A 17,558-nucleotide genomic window follows, 5' to 3' on the forward strand; every position below is an offset into this window, starting at 1 on the left:
AACGCAACAACCAATAAAAAAAAACATTCATTAGAGAGGTTATTTTCGATGGTCGGTTTGAACAAAACCTGTCACTGCATTAACACTAAGAGCTAAAAGAACAACTGATCTGCATTAATTCCAAACAGTACATTAACACAGAAAGCTGTTCAACATCAGGCATTGCATTATTTTTGAAATCTTCATTAGAACCAGAGACATGCATTAAGACTGGACACTGTGTTAACACCAGGCACTGCATTAACACCAGGAGCTGCAGTTAATATCAGGAGTTGCACAACATAAGCCATAAAACATAGGTGGCAGATTAATTATGTGTTCACCAGTTCAGACTAACGCTTAGATTAAAACATTATTTAATGATTGTTTGTCATAACGACACCTCAGCACAGTATCACTAGACACCACCAGCCAATCAGAAACTAGGAACTTGGGCAGATTTACTTTTATACTTTAGTGCACACAAGGCTCCTTTAAAAACCCCATAATGCAAACAAAATTTTTATATTCGGTTCATGTTTAGTCATCCGTACGTGTGTGTGCGTGTGTGTGCGTGCGTGAGTGCGTGTGTGTGTGCATGCGTGTGTGTGTGTGTGTGTGTGTGTGTGTGTGTGTGTGTGTGTGTGTGTGAAAGTTTCATCAAAAACGTGACATTCTCCTGAACTCATTACTCATCAGCTCTTTCTCCTCGATGCTTTCTGCTGACCGACAGAGGCACACGTCTCACCACCTGGGCACAAGGTATCACAGTACACACACATACACACACCACAGTGTAACGAGTGTGTGAGTGTAATACATAATTAAATCAGCTACTCATGGCACAGTTAAAATGCAAAGGATTTGGGGATATGGTGTGTGATTATCACCTGGTTAGGTACAGACAGACACACCTTTGTATATGTGTGTGTGTGTGTTGTGTCTGTCTTGATTTCTTTGTATCTTTATATTCTCTGTCTCTTTCCATGTATCCGTTTCACACAAATGGTTTTCCTTCATGTTTTATCCACTGAGTAAGACGAAGTGAAACATTTTAAATCCTGTGAGATAAAATCCGTCTTTCTGACACACACACACGCGCTCTTGATACCATCCACATACGTTAGACAATGTGTTATTCTTTCACTTTATCCTCACATAGTAATTCTTCCTCCATCGGTTACAAAGCTGATAAGTACACACACACACACACACACACACACACACACACACACACACACACACAAAGTCAGCATTACTGAAGGAAACACCATGCCCTAAAGGGGACGGAGAAAGCTCTCTTTCTTCTGCAGTGAGACAAATCAGTGGCTACGGATGCTCCGCCCACAGGCCTCCAGCACAAACACACAGTCATCAGTATATATTCAGCAATATTCCTGGAGAAACAGATAAAAGCACCCAGAGACACGGAGGACACACAGAGACATCACCACCTCGCACTTTGAAGTGCACTTACCAGCTATTTGCTGGAGGAGTGTTTGCTCATACACACTGCTCTGTTCTTTTCAGCTCAATAACACACATATTTTCTATCCATTCTGAAGGAAATGCAGCAAGAAGAGATAATAATCTATCGCCAAGGCACAGCAGGAATCGTCTCGCAGCTTCAGCATCACACATAATAACGACATATATTTCTAATCAGGCTGTAGGTAGAGTTAAAGAAATATATCGGAAATGGAATCCTTACCCAAATCTCTGTCAAAACTGTTTTTGTATCTTACAAGTCAAACGAAATCAGCTGTGAAGGCTTTATTGTAACAAATAAAACACTCAGCATCATGCTGTTAAAATGAAATCCTCAACAAAGGTGGTGATGCGATGAAGCGGAGTTACTGTTAACTGTGTAACTTAATTATTTTCTTATAAAAGCATGACGCTTAACAAAAACAGCAATTTGTAAAGAAAAGAACGACACCTCTGACGATTTATATATCAAATCTGGTTCATTATACGGACTAACCTTAAAACAAGTCCCTGGTAACACTTAGCAGCTATAAGACTCAACCAGAGAAATCTATCTGTCTGACACTGGAGACTCCTTCTAATAATGTTAAAGAAACATGTCCTTTATTTACAGAAGGTTTTACACTGTTTAAGAGGTTCTTTGGTGTTCTGTAGTGAACCTTAAGGATCTGTACTTGGCCAATAGAAACTTTACCCAAAAATATGTTTCTATGTAGAACCTAAGAAGAGGGATTAACCTTCTATATTGTGTATAATTATATATATAGGTTCTATGTATAATTATAGAAATGAAGTCAATTTTTAACAAACGCTTCAAAATGGTTTTATATAAAGTAAAATGGGTTCCTTTTAAGAGTCTGGTACACACTAGGGATGTATAATTGGAAACAAATCCAATGTTTGGACTGAAAAAATATGAATAATAAGCACACTGTTCTTTTTTTTTGTCTATTTTAGTCCAGCAGTCTGAACTAAAAACAGCCTTACTGTACTCTAAAATACCACATTCTGTACAAACTGGGCCAAAATTCCTTAAAAGAAATCTGTTTTTGTTTATTAAGCCACCACTCCAAGTAGTTCGTACAGACCTGTGCACAGGGCCGCAAATCAGTCCAAAAAAAAAAACCATCACGATTTTTAAAACATTTTCTGGCATCTTTACTCACAGCAGCACCATAAATCTGTCTTTTATTTGGAATGGTGGACGACTAAGGTTGTTGTTGCGTCAGTCAGCTGTATGGTCTGGTCTTTATCAGCAATCGTTTGAAGACTTCGGCAGGTAGGAATTAGTGTTGGGTCTTGTGTGAACTCAGAGTTTGCGCTGACCCATTGGCTCCTCAGGAGCTCTCAGTTGCATTATTGTATGCAACTGTTGTATAAAGGACATTATTTACTTTTACATTATTTCCTGTCCAGTGTCACCCAAATGAGGATGAGGTTCACTTCTGAGTCTGGATCCTCTCAAGGTTTCTTCCTCATATCATCTCAGGGAGTTTTTCCTCATCAGCTTGCTCATTAGGGATAGGGATAGATGCTAGAGATATTTATATATAATGATATACTTCATTTTAAACTTTAATTATTTTTAAATACTGTATCTATATAATCTGAAAAGATATTTTAAGACGATGTGCATTATTAAAAGCTTTATACAAATAAATTGAATTGAACTGAAATAGTTTTTCTATCAAAACCTAGTGAGACATTTATAGCAAAACTAAAGAAGTGAATGTGGACTCATTGAGACAGTAATGGAGCTACACTCCACTCGTGTTTGGCAGTATCCAGTGTGTAAAGAGTGAGTGAGAACTTCAAGGCCATTGGAGTACACATCTCTTTGGACCTTACCTGGTCTCACTACATCCAAACCAAGGTAAGAAAATCCAGACAGCGACTGTACCACCTGGGGTTATTAAGGAAATTCAGGATCTCCCCAGTGATCCTGAGACCTTTCTATACTGGTACTATAAAAAGTCAGTGTGGTACAGTAACTGCACTATTACGACCGCAAAACTCTGCAGAGAGCAGTTTGCATAGCTGAGCGCATCTACCCCAGAGCTACAAACATCATCAAGGACTCCACCCACCACAATGACTGCTTGTTACAACCAGGCAAATGCTTCCGCAGTCTAATGACTAAAAGTGAGAGGCTCAGGTGGAGCGTCTTCCCTCAGGCCAACAGACAAAACACCATACTTTCACACATACACATGAGTCAGATTTAAGATTACGTTTCAGAACAAATTGAGACTAAATCTCTTTAAGTTTCTAAACTAGACTGAGTGATGTAGAATGGCCGTGATCAATTCACATAGTATTAAGTTAATTACACACACAATTACGTTGGGAAATCTCATGAGGAAGTTGCCTCTTAGGGGAATTATAACTATAATATTAAATTTCGGCGATTAAAGCGTGCATGGCAGAACGGAGCAGTGAAAATGTGTCTATTTCCAAAACACCAAAGAGGGGGATTTGATTCTCCGCTCATGTGCGAGAAAAGACTTAGTTGGTTGTACAAAAAATAATGACTAGTTTTGACCACTCAGTTTAATTACATAGAACCGATGCACACATTTGGATTAAGTCAATTCAGCGAGCTGTTTTCTTCCAGTGTGTATATCTTCCGTGTCCCACTTTGTTCCCTACAGACTTGCGTGTAGTCCATGTACACGTGTCTTATTCTAACTATGTATTGTCATTTTAACCATATATAGTGGACACGGGACAACGTTTCTTCAGGACCATGGTGCTACACAGAACAACACAGAGCTAAGGACTTAAAATAAGTTGTCCTAGCTACATAAAGTGCATGGTGTGTAAACAGACAAAACACTACTGGACAAATACACAAAATAGCACCACCCAGTGTGCATTCTACACAAAACAACAACCTGTCCATCAATACAACATTTGTCAGACTGTATATTTATAATCACACCCTACAGTGTCACCCAAATGAGGATGAGGTTCCTCTTTGAGTCTGGTTCCTCTTCTCTACCATTCAAGGGAGTTTTTCCTCACCACAGTCGCCTGAGTCACCTCAGACTTGCTCATTGGGGATAAATACAGACACATTTAAAGGTGGGGTCTCCGGTGTTTGAGAAATGCTTCAGAAAACTGAGTCGGGACCACAAACTAAAAATCAAAACAAAATTCAAAACAAACGTGTAGCCAATGAGCAGAAAGGGGCGGGTCTTGTCAATATGGGAGGAGAGAGTGTTCAGTGTGCATGTGTGACATTAGCAGAAAGCAGTTTTAACATTGACATGGAGGATAAAAACAAAGAAAGAAAGTGAAGAAAGGCTTACGATAAGGTAAGAAGTAGGACGTGTTAATATAGGATCAGCTTTTCAGCGCTGGAGAGAACTGAAGGAGCAGGAAGTTGGTCACATATTCACAGATTGGAGTTTCACCGAGTCAATAACTCCTGAGCTAAACGCTGTTACTACACAAATAACACCTCTTTTCTATCGTAGTAATGTAGAGACGCAGCTACAACCGTGTTTTGTGTAGTAACAGTGTTTAGCTCAGGAGTTATTGACTCGGGAAACTCCAATCTGTGAATATGTGACCAACTTTACTTAAGACGCCGAGGCGCTTTTTTCCTTCTCGATAGGTGAGTAACGTTGGTTTTGCTTTGTTACACAGAACTAATATATGCCTTTGTCCTTTACATGATTATGCTTGTGTGTCATTTTTGCTTGTTTGTTTATCTGCAATCGTATTGTTCTTCCCTTCAGCTATGATAAAGACACATTTCTTTCCATTAGTTGCCTGGGTTACGTATGTATGTATGTATGTGTGGGCGGAGCTATCAATACAGGGGTGGGACCCATTTGGGTTAGGGGCGTGTTTGTCTTTATATTATTCTATATATGTTTATGTTCTGTAAAGCTGCTTTGAGACAATGTCAACTGTTAAAATTTGTGATACTGATAAATCAAATTAAAGATTTGATTTGATTTGAAAAACTCCCATGAGGAAGAAACCTTGAGAGGAACCAGACTCAAGGGAAGGGAACAAAATCACAACGCAATTCCAGTACAACTCAATTGGATATCCAACTCAATTGACGTTCACTTTACCAAACTGGTCTAAAGTTGGTAGTCAATAGTTCCTTGATTTGGAATTTGTTGTTTCGAACGCGAGCTCCATAGCCCTGTGGAATTTTCCAGAAAACTTTCAAGAAATCCTCAGCTATGTCGACTAGAAAGTTTTCCGGAAAATTCCACAGGGCATCTGGGGTGACTCCTTTTCTATACTCGAGTAATGTATCGAAGCTCGGGTTGAGGAAACGTCTTCTATATCTGTTTTCCTGTCTGTGTTTCCTTGAAACATTTCCTTAAACTAATTCCACTTTTTTCCTTGCTTGCCACATCTTATTCATTTCTCACTTGCGGTTTGGTTTGTCAGATGTGATTCATCGTTTCGTGGTCACATTTTGCTCGGCAGTAGCTTCTACCCTACTGAGAGACTCTATAATAAAGCGATAAATTCACCTCGCACTGACTATTCATTGATATTAATTGCTGCTGCTCTCAGCCAATCAGAAGAAGCCGTCCTGACCTTATATTAATGAAGAAGATGGGCTAAAAGAATGAATGACTGTTTAATATCTAAGTCCTCGGTTGTGCATTTTGTGGTTCTGTATATTTCCTTCGTTTATCTTCTTCGTAAGTGTACACTTGAGCTTGATTCCCTACTCGTGTTGTTTCCTGCATGGGCTCATTACAGACTACAGAAAGTGCCTGTTTCGTCCCGCAGTGCTACTCTGTGTGCGAGTGTGTGTGTGTGTGTGTGATGTGTGTGAGATGCGTACAGTGATAGAAACTCACATTAACGCCAAAACCGAGCCTCTGAATTATTAACGAGCTTCTCATAATTTATGAATCGTATAGACAAATACGGGCAATTATTGTAAACCTGTGAGAATAGAAGGGCGGATCGTAATTACGCAGTCACTGAGCGCCATGTGTTTTCTGTCTCTAATGGAGACGGAGAACCAGAGCGGGATGGAGGGGAGACATTACTGCTGGAAACACGGCTGCCTTTACATCTGAAGGGAATTGGAGGCTTTTAATGCACAAAAAAGGGGTAGAAATTATTCTAGAAAAAAAAAAGGATAATAAAAGCATTTCTCATGGCATGACAGCTACTGAATGGAGGTTTCGTTCGCTCCAGATCGTTTTCTCCGAGATCATTTATTATTACTATGAAATGATTATTATTAAAGGTTCTTAACTGTGTCGTTCCCTTTCAATAAACGCATTTGTAAACATTTTAGCATTAAACTCCAGCTACATGAGGTGCGGTGAAGAATTGTCAGATATTATTTGGAAAAAATAAAATAAGATAAAAAAACAAGCTGCAAACAAAAATCTGGAAAAAAATCAACAAAAAATACTAAGAACACAATCTAAGAGCAATAAATTGGTAAAACGTCAATTTTGTTTTATGACCTTTAACCTTTACACAAAGCAGCCTCTTGTTTATTATAGTGGTGACACTGGCGGTGTTTTCATACACAGCAGTTTTGGAGTTTGGACAGATCATAGATTGGAATAGAAGTCTTTTCAGTCCCTAAAGGATTTGGTCAAGCAAACTCCATGCTATTCAAATTCTTTTTTTGTCTTTGCACATGCACAAACATACGCAGCAGAAGATGAATAAAACTGATGAACTAAGAATAAAAATTAGAATAAAGTTACAAATAAAAAATAGAATTTACTATACAGCAGGGATCTAGAAAAAAAAAATAGAAATAAATACAGATCGGTGGTGAAACAAGATTGGATTTTTTTCATTTCGTACAGATTTGTCACTGCCACCATTTACGGTTCTTCTCCAGTCCACCAGAGGACACCTTTAAACATTGTTTGAACTTCTACTCCTTCTTCTGTTGTTTGATCCAAAACTGATCATGCTTACCTGCTTTGCGTTGTTTTATTAGTCACATTATTTACGTTCTTGTTACATGCTGACTCATTGTGTAGCTTCAGCTCGCATTTATTGTGTTGTTTTGTTGTTTGCGTCTGTCTTCGCTTCCTAATCGTGACCCATAGAAAAGAATTACATTTGTGTCTTTACTGGCAGTGTTTGAAAAGAAGAAGCCTATACTTGCAATTTTGCCTGTTTTTCCTCCAAATTTTCCTCCAAAACATTCATTCATTCATTCATTTTCTACCGCTTATCCGAACTACCTCGGGTCATGGGGAGCCTGTGTCTATCTCAGGCGTCATTGGGCATCAAGGCAGGATACACCCTGGACGGAGTTCCTCCAAAACAAAACAAAAAAAATAAAACTTTGAAAATCTTGAACAAAAAATAAAAAAATTAAGCATTTTTAGCTGCAATGAAGGAGAAACTTCAGTGAAATCCTAAAGGCTTGGTATTTTCTTGACCTTGTTAATGAGAGCAATCAGATGAGTTCAAGCTGACAGGAAGACTTACAGCAGCTCAAATAAACACTCTGTACAAACATGTTGAGCAGAAAAGCATCAGATCGCACAACACACATCTCCTCCACAGAATCTTGATTTCTCCCACGATGTACAGTCTAAACTATAGTCTCAGTCATTTGCTTGTTTGCTCTTCAACCAGAAATTGTGCTCTTTAGCCTGTAACTGTTTTTCATTTTTTTTTTCTGTGAGGAAAAAACCTCATGAATATGCAGATGAGGTGGCTGTTAGAGTTAATTCAGCATTACAGCTCACAGAAACAATTAAATATTAACTAAAGTGCTGAAGAATTCAGCGGAAAGCCAGATTTTGCTTACAGCATGAACGTCATGCGCTGGAGCCAGCAGTGAGAGTGTGATCATCATCAGCATAGTGTTTTGCAAATTTGGGATATTTTTTGCTACATTAAAGCTATAAATACTGCATTTTCTGTGATTTTCATTTATGCTCTACAGATTCGTTTCCATCCTCGCTTTTTAACATTTCCATTTGTTTCATTTTTTTTAAAGGAATCTATTTTGATCGGCACACTTTTACATATACATTTTTTATCATAGCATTTTTAACTCAATTTCTGCATTTTAATGGCTTCATTTTTTTGTTAGTGCATTTTTTGTTCCCACTGCTTAGATTTTTTTTTTAAATGAATGCCTTTTGCATTCTGACCAACGCAATTCCCTTAACGAATTTCCGCTCGCCGTGTTAAATTGTTGTCATTAGCCTTGTTTGCTTGGAGTGTGTGAGAAAGAAAAAAATTGAGCAATGAATTAAGTGCTGAACAGCTGATTAAAAATGCATTGCTCAGATTAATGGTGGAGCGCGTGGTTTTACTCTTCAGTTCCCAGACAGTTTTAGCGGGAAGTGGGCGAGAGTTATTAATGTAACCGAGGTTCTGTTGGACTCCACAGCGACTATTAAGTCCACTAGAGGAACTGCAGCTTTTATAATCAAAAAGTATTAACCTGTCATATGTGTATTTAAATAACAAAAGCTGTGGAACATATTCATTCATTCATTCGTTCATTTTCTACCGCTTATCCGAACTACCTCAGGTCACGGGGAGCCTGTGCCTATCTCAGGCGTCATCGGGCATCAAGGCAGGATACACCCTGGACGGAATGCGGAAACCGGAGGAGGAAACCGGAGTACCCGGAGGAAACCCCCGAGGCACGGGGAGAACATGCAAACTCCACACACACAAGGCGGAGGCGGGAATCGAACCCCCAACCCTGGAGGTGTGAGGCAAACGTGCTAACCACTAAGCCACCGTGCCCCCTTGTGGAACATATTAATATATTGAAATTGTTCTACAACAAAAAATATTTTTTTTATTTCGTATAATTTCAAATTCTTATTTGAGTCCTGAACTCAGTTATCACTATCACATTAATCACTCATTTGAAGTTTTTTTTGTTTTTTTTAAGGAAAAAGTGCAGGAACTTTACGCAGGTCTGAGCTGAATCCTTAAACATACATTTAATTATACTTTCACCCCCCCGACTACTAACTACCCACCACCACACACACATTTTGACCTCAGTTAGTCTTACCCTGCGGCAAGTGCTTTAACCTTTCGTTTTGTCATGTGAATTGTTTCTGCTGTTTTTTGGGGATGGGATAAAGGTGAGGTGGGGTGTGTGGAGGGGTGTTGGTTAATTCCCATCATGCCCCGAGGTGACACACACGCGACACGCTCTGAGCTACAATTAAAAATCAAACGTGTTTACAAAAGCTGTTCTGCTGTGAACAATCGATATTTCTTGGCATGTGAAGGAGCCACAAGGCAAACGGTGACAATAACACACACACAAAGGTATACACACACCTCCGCAATGAGCATTCAGAGAGTTTCTGAAGCCTCCAGCCAATCAGAGGGCCGGAGGTGAAACGATTCATTTTCCTTTCTTCTCGTTGGCTATTTTTCACCCTACTGGTGTAAAGGGTGTGACATGTTCTGCCCTGCAGATTAAAATGATTAAACATGTAAAGCAATGGCCAGGAATCGCAGCGGGATAAATTAGTGCTCACATCAAAGTGGAGATTAGATCAAGCAGAGTTTTTCCTCTGGTTCTCCCACAGAAGAGGGAGTTTCACCCCTGTAAAGTTACAACACAATGTCGAGGTTTTTAGAACTCTCAGCCTTTTAACTCCAAGCCTCTCGGTTCCCTGAGGAACGCTCCAAGCTGCATACGTGATCATAGTTCCAGACTCTGGAGTTTGGGATATGAACCACTGAGTTTGAAAGGCTGACAGCGTTTTACACAAGGACTCGTTTCCAGAACCCGAACAAAACAGTGCTGGAATTTAGCAAGTCATGCTGAAACTTTTAAAACCCTCCATAACCCTGACAAGTGTACATGATCATCAGGACCAGGGTTTGCGAGGCCCTCGGCAAGGTAATGACCGTGTCATTCAGTTTGGAAATGACAGGTTCCAAACTGAGCAGGTTTATGAAAATGTGTAAATACATCTAGCCACCGTCCACACTGTATTGGGTCACAGGGAACCTGGATCCTATCACAGGGTACAAGGGTACAAGGGTACAGAGTTTCAGGGTACAAAGCAGGGTTCTGTACATGCTGGATAGGATGTTACTCTATCGCAGCGCACAATCATACACTACACGCAATTTAGAGATGTCATTTAGCCTATAATAAATGTGTTTGGACTTAGGGAGGGCGACAAACCAACACACAAACCCCCACCTCTGGAGGTGTGAGGTAAACATGCTCACCACTAAGTCACCATGTTAGTTTTTCCCTAACAAGCCACAGGGTGCAGTGGAGAGGAAAAGTCCCAGAGACCACATAAGGAAGGATCCTTGAGACTCAAAAGGGAACAAAAAGTGCAAACGTATAACAAGGAAATTCATTCTACAGTAGTTATAAGAAATGTTGTTGAAGGTGTCAACTGTTCACTGGACTTTAATGGTAAACATTTTGTCCATGGTGTTGAAGTGGTGCAATACTCTGCAATCACATGTATCTCCAGAACCCACATGTGGGTTCACCCTCAGCAGCAGCGAGCAGCCTCCGAGTGATGAGATTCCAACCAGAAGTAGGCCAGATCATGACATACACTAAACCGAGGCACACAACAGGACTAAATGATTATTTTTTTCTCAAATCTGATTTGAATCAGATTTGAGATTTTTGTCAACAATGTAAACAAATTTTAGTAAAAAAGATTTGGCATAAACACAAACGTCCCTATTAGAGCCAACAACTCTTTAATACTTACTACACTACCTATAACCTGCTGCTTTACTTTATGAACTTTATTCTTTATGCAAGAATTTGACGTGTTATTCCTTCTGTGTCCTGGTTTCATCTACTGTATATTAGCATATACAGCACATTCGGACACAACCATCATGATATGACTCACCACGATTTTGCCAGCTAGCAAAACACACATACAGTATTTTAAAGCTAGCTAGCTGCTTTTGAAAGGATTTAGCACAGCGTTGCTAGTTACCTCTTTAACTCTAGCTAGTCTGGATATCCCGACTATACTCATGCTCAGTATTCATAAAATAAAACATTTCAAGCTAGTTAGCTAAAACGAATAAAGCATATCATGTTACACTGCTTAATTGGATCTCAGTGAGAAACAACATCTTGCTTTTATAAGTTGAGCTGTGTTTATTTATTCATTTGTTTTTTTCTTCTTCCCATTGCCTTTTCTTTTTCCACCACAGTTTTGGTAGCCGTTAGCTAATGTAAAATATAAAACAAGACGCCACATGGGGATCCGTTCATTTATTATACAATTTTATTTACATCCATGTGCTTTATTTATCACATACATACAATTTTTTTCACATGATGAAGCTTTAAATGCACGTTCCTCTTCATCCTCTTCATCATCTGCTTGTGTGATTGATTGCTATGGTCTGAGGAACAAACAGAATCCCCGGGTTATCGTGAATCCAGAAGAGTGATGTGCCGCTATTTCCTGTCTGATGTATTTTTAGTGTGTGTGTGTGTTTCAGGAAATGAGCTGAATACAATGTCACTGAGAATTGTGAGGACTGTTTGGGTCAGGAACTCAGAACACACACATCTACACACTCATTATTATTCAGATAGAGTCGTTTCATCATCATAACACACACACACACAACTTCTCGATGATGATGAGCTCAGATCAGGGAGATTCTTGACTATTATTAGATGTGTGTGTGTTTGAGTGTGTGTGTGTGTGTGGAGGAGTGGTGTTGGGGGGTTGGATGGTGCTTACAGAGACATTATCATGAATAGGAATTCTGTGCTTGTGCATATTGAACCCATTTCACATGCTCAGTGTGTGTTATGGGGGAGTGTGTGTAAAAAGTGTGCCTCCTTCATTATAATGCTTTTCGGTTTCCGTTTATGAGCACAGCAGGGACGCGAAACTGAATATGCCGTTTTTTTATTCTAAACATTTTTATATGCTGCGGATAAAATCACTGCATATGCAGCAAAAAGCACAAAAAACACACTGAATAAAAAAAAAGGCAGATAACACAGGAACCAGACAGAGATACATAATTAATATCTGACTACAGTGAATAAATAATAATTAACTCATAGTTGTCGATTAGAAGGTGTTATTAGTATTAGTATTATAAACAAGCTGTCTGAATACGTTCTTGTTTCTATGGTAACCGCTCATTTATAGTCAATGTTTATGAAAGGAGTCTCCAGTGTCAGTTTTCTAGTATTTTCCAGATAGACTTTAAACAACACTTTATATAAATAATAACAGATCTAATGTAAAACGTTTTAGTAAATAAAAACATGTAAATGTAAAAGAGGAGTAAAACACTTTTGGGTGTGCTGTTATAGAAAAATAATCAACCGTGAGGAATTATTTAATTATTTTAATCACTTAGTACAACACCAAGTGAAATAAAGAGCACAAATAATGGAAGTTATATTTCTTCAAAAGTTTGTGCCCTGTCTAATTTCTGAAAGTGCTTTAAATATCACTCTAACTAACGTGTCTATCTACTGTTTACCTTCATACACATTTGTTTAAGTGCTTGTTGTATTGTTGATGGACACGACCACTCACAGCTTCCTGGAATTCCTTCATTTTTAGATCACTACTAAAATCCAGATACAGAGATTTACGATTCTCCATTCAAAAGAACTTCAGGGGCACAAACTTTTGCATTAAACTATAATAATGAATCTGCTTCAGTTAGACAGGCTTGTCAGTTTGTAACACGAACACACACACACACACACACACACACATACACACACACACACACACACACTTGATTCGCACTCCACACACTCATTTTGGTACTTTGGGAAACAAAAGAACTTCATAACGAATAAATTTCACACTTATTAACATGGAGATTTCTGAGATTTGCCACACACACACTGACACACACACACTTCTCCCTGAGAGCCTCTTCAGTAATCAGGAAGGACACACACACACACACACACACGCACAACTTCACTCCTCTTTTTAATTTCATGTGACACAGAAATGACCAAATTTATGACAGAACGTGTGTGTGAGAGTATGTGTGTGTATGTGTGTGTATGCTTGTGTGTGTGTGTGTGAGTGTGTGTGAGTGTTCTACCTTATTCACCCTGCAGCTGCTCATATTTAATTCACACACATAAATAATTGTACAAACAGAAATAAAGTGTTGTGATGAATAATTCTGTGTGTAACTTTCACGGTATAAAAATAAAAGCTCGCAAATAATCAGTGAGGACCTTAAAAACCACTCGGCTCCGTTTAGAATCTCAGTGTGAAACAGAAGCCGCAGGAAAATACAAATGCCCGTTTTTCCTTTCCCATTTACTTTAGTTGCTTTTTTTTCTACATTTGCATCTGTTGTTTTCTGTATTAGCACATGATTTTGATTTTGCGCCCATTTTCTGATGTACCTGTTGTTTTCTGCACCTGCATGCGTTTTCTAATTTTGCACATTTCCTGGACTTTTGCTTTTGTTTTCTGTTTCTCTGAACAATTAAACGCTGATCACTTCTTTGAACAGCTAAGAGCTCTTCACTATTGCAATGATACTTCATTTCGAAGCGTTCTTTTGGACAGTACTGTAGGATGTCCTTGGCAGTAAAAAAAAAGGTTTTCCACATGTAGACTTTAAAGAGTTAAAAAAAAACAGACTTTTAAAAAAACTTCTTGAATGGAGTTTTCCCGACTGCTGATGGTTCTTCAAGGATTCTTAAATAGATAAATGCTCTTGGCACTAAAATATGGTCATTGGTTCTTTGGGTAGTAAAAGGAAACGGTTCCACGCACTGTAGGTTCTCTAGCAGTTAATGTTTAATGGGATTTTTTTGTCAACACATTTGCTGGATAATCCTTTCCCCCATTTAATCATGATGCTAACAGTGGACCTGACATTTTACATTGATTTTAGTCTAGAATTAATGCACTGCATGCAAAGGAAAGTCGTCATGTTTGTGCGGCTATAAGTGTATAGCAGCCACTAATTAAAACTGTACTAGTCTCCACTCATTAATCAGAGTTCTGAAGCTGAAGTAGGTCTTAGGCTTATAGCCTTATTTCTAAAGGCACATTGCTTATCGAATAGGGCTGTTTTTTTCTTTTGACTTGCAGAAAAAAGGGTTCATCAAAAGTTATTTGCTATTATAGAAAAAAGTTTCTTTGTTGCTTCTTTGATATAGTTAAATTCTTTTTGCAATTAGAGAATAGTTGGTTCCCAAGAGGGAAAGTTAAGCTACAGCTTTTATGTGGACCGGAAACGGGTACGGAACCCCACGGTAGTGCTGAACCCCGCATTTAGCAGATTAGACTCAAACATTAATGAAGTCTAACATAACTTACATAAAACATATAATGAAACAAAACATGAATATAGCATGGAAACACAGGTTACTATTAATTAGCCAAAATTTGATCTTACAGAGGTCTTTGTGTACATTCTACACATTATAAATAAAAAGTGGTTCCATAGTAGTTGTTTGGAGTTCAGGGTTAAGCCTAAACTATTCATTATTCTTAGGAGTAAAATGGCTCCTCAGAGGTTTAAACAGTTAAAGATTTTCTAAAAAAAAAAATAACAGAAAAATTTGGTTCTTAAAGGATTGTCTGGAGTGACTAGCTCTAAAGAAATGGGCAGATGGGTGTGAGGGTATTCGGCTCCAAGAAAGGTTCTTCAAAGGTTCTTTGAATACTTAACGTTAGTTCAATATAGAAACATAATATAATTAAGGTTTCTTACAGTGTCGGCGCCAGAGAATAGAGAATGAGGGGGGCTCATGTTTAACTGGGGGGGGCCTATCTCGTTCACATACTATTACTATTATTAAACTTCAATAAACATAATAAAATATTAAACGTGTCACTCACTGTAAACTAGAATTTATCATGACTCTAAAGTGCAAGACTCGCGAAAACACACGCAAATTAGCCACCATATAACCAAACATACTAAAGCAAAAAGGCATCTTACCTTTAGAAGAGCTGCAGACGACGAGAGGAGGAATAAAATTATTGAAGAACAAGGTAATTCAACGAATGGCGAAATTTTTTCGTAAAGTCCCGATCAAATGCAAGATGCACGAGTTGAGACTTACGAGTGTGGCTCATTGCTCGTCTGTGGTCCGTAAAAACGTTCTTTAGTGCCGAGAAGGAGTTCTCACACATGGCAGTGGAGGCCCCGAACGTGACCGCAACTTTTAGCGCAGACAAAACACAGGGCATAGCTTCCAGAACTTTGTGTTGTTCAGAAAGAAGTCTCATAACCGTCATTTTCTGTTGACGGTTATGAGTCTTAATTCTGTCTTAAAGTCTTAATTCTGGAGATATATTGCTTTGCAACGATGCATTCTGTTTCCACAATGGTGCAATTTGTTAAATCCATAATAGGGTTCGTAGACTCAACAGTTAAAAACGTCTCACTATCTATCCCCAAATCTCAGGCGTCATCGGGCATCAAGGCAGGATACACCCTGGACGGAATGCCAACCCATCGCAGGGCACACACACACACACTCATTAACTCACACACTAGGAACAATTTTTCAGAGATGCCAATCAACCTACCATGCATGTCTTTGGACCGGGGGAGGAAACCGGAGTACCCGGAGGAAACCCCCGAGGCACGGGGAGAACACACACACAAGGTGGAGGCGGGAATCAAACACCCAACCCTGGAGGTGTGAGGCGAACGTGCTAACCACTAAGCCACCGTGCCCCCCGGCTCTGCCTTCACTGAGTCCTATTACTGGGGCGTCGACATTCTCATCAGCGGTGTTAGTCATACTTGAACTGAGCCGTTGAGCTGTTTTCTCTGTTGAGTTGGCGAGCCATTTTCTTACAGTATATCCATTGTTAAAGTTTTTTGAATTAAAACAATGTTTTAGTAGATGTTTTCAGACGAACTTCGCAAACTTTAGAATAACGATTTCACTGACCATTTAGCCTACTGATTTACGTTACTGACGTAGTGGCAGCGTGAATGTAATTGGCTGACTATGTTAGCACTGCATTATGGGTTAGTACAATTATTATTTTTTTAATTAACTTATACTCTTTATTTTTTAACCAGTATTCATGGCATAATAAAAGTAATTTGTAAAACATTTTTTTAAATTATTAAGATCGTTATTATTTTGAGAAGTAAGGGGGCACAGTGACTCAAGTGGCCGGGCCACGCCCCCCAGGGCCCGCTCGTGGCGCCGACACTGGTTTCTTATTTTATCAGAAAAAGGTCTTTTTTAAGGGTTGTTTGGATTATTCAATGTTCTTTGCACACTCTTAACCCGAATAAGTTGACATTACTAGACATTTTCGAGGAAACCCGTTTCACGAAACCATTTTAGTTTTTATACAGGATAAAACTAAACAAGTTAAGTTGTTTGAACATAGAATCTCAAGTCATGCGATAGACAAATCAAGTTTACATTAGCAGTCTTTTCTGAAATTCATTAGTTCACAATACTAATGTTTTTGAGCATATGTTTTATAAAATAACTATTAAGTTAAACAAGTGATTTTAAGTAGAAATAAATATTATATTTAAGTAATGTCTTATAATTTAAATTATACTGCGTATTAATTTAATAAGAAATTAAACAATAACATTTCTTTTTTTTTTTATTGTTGACAAACAACAGGTAACACTGCAATGTACTCAAGTTCACAATGTTAACAATACAGGGTTTAGACGAAAATACATTAAGCAACAATAAAGCATTAAACTGGACAAAAATAAAGGACACTGGTAAATATTAAGAGCACTTAGTGACTGGACAATTGGAACAAGAATCTGTTCAAAGATTCACACTGTGCATCTTGAGAACAAAAATCAGGCATTGCTTCTGATGCTAGCTTAGCCCTGATGGTAGTTAACTATAATATTTTAATAGGTAACCTCGTTTGTCACATATAAATTCACAAAACTTCCACTTCCACTGCATCTTCAAAAGAACCTGTGAAAACAGAGCATAAGAAACGTTTAGATTAGCAAATCACTTTCACTGTAAAACGTTAATGAACATCTGCTAATGACTACATCTTTTAAACAGTTTAAGTTGTGTATTAAGTTTTAATACACCAGAGACATATGCTAGCTTTAGCGACAAGCACGTGTAACGTACATGCATAACTTACACACGCTTATATGAA

Source organism: Tachysurus vachellii, chromosome 24 (genome assembly GCF_030014155.1).
Source record: "Tachysurus vachellii isolate PV-2020 chromosome 24, HZAU_Pvac_v1, whole genome shotgun sequence".
Classification (NCBI taxonomy): domain Eukaryota; kingdom Metazoa; phylum Chordata; class Actinopteri; order Siluriformes; family Bagridae; genus Tachysurus; species Tachysurus vachellii.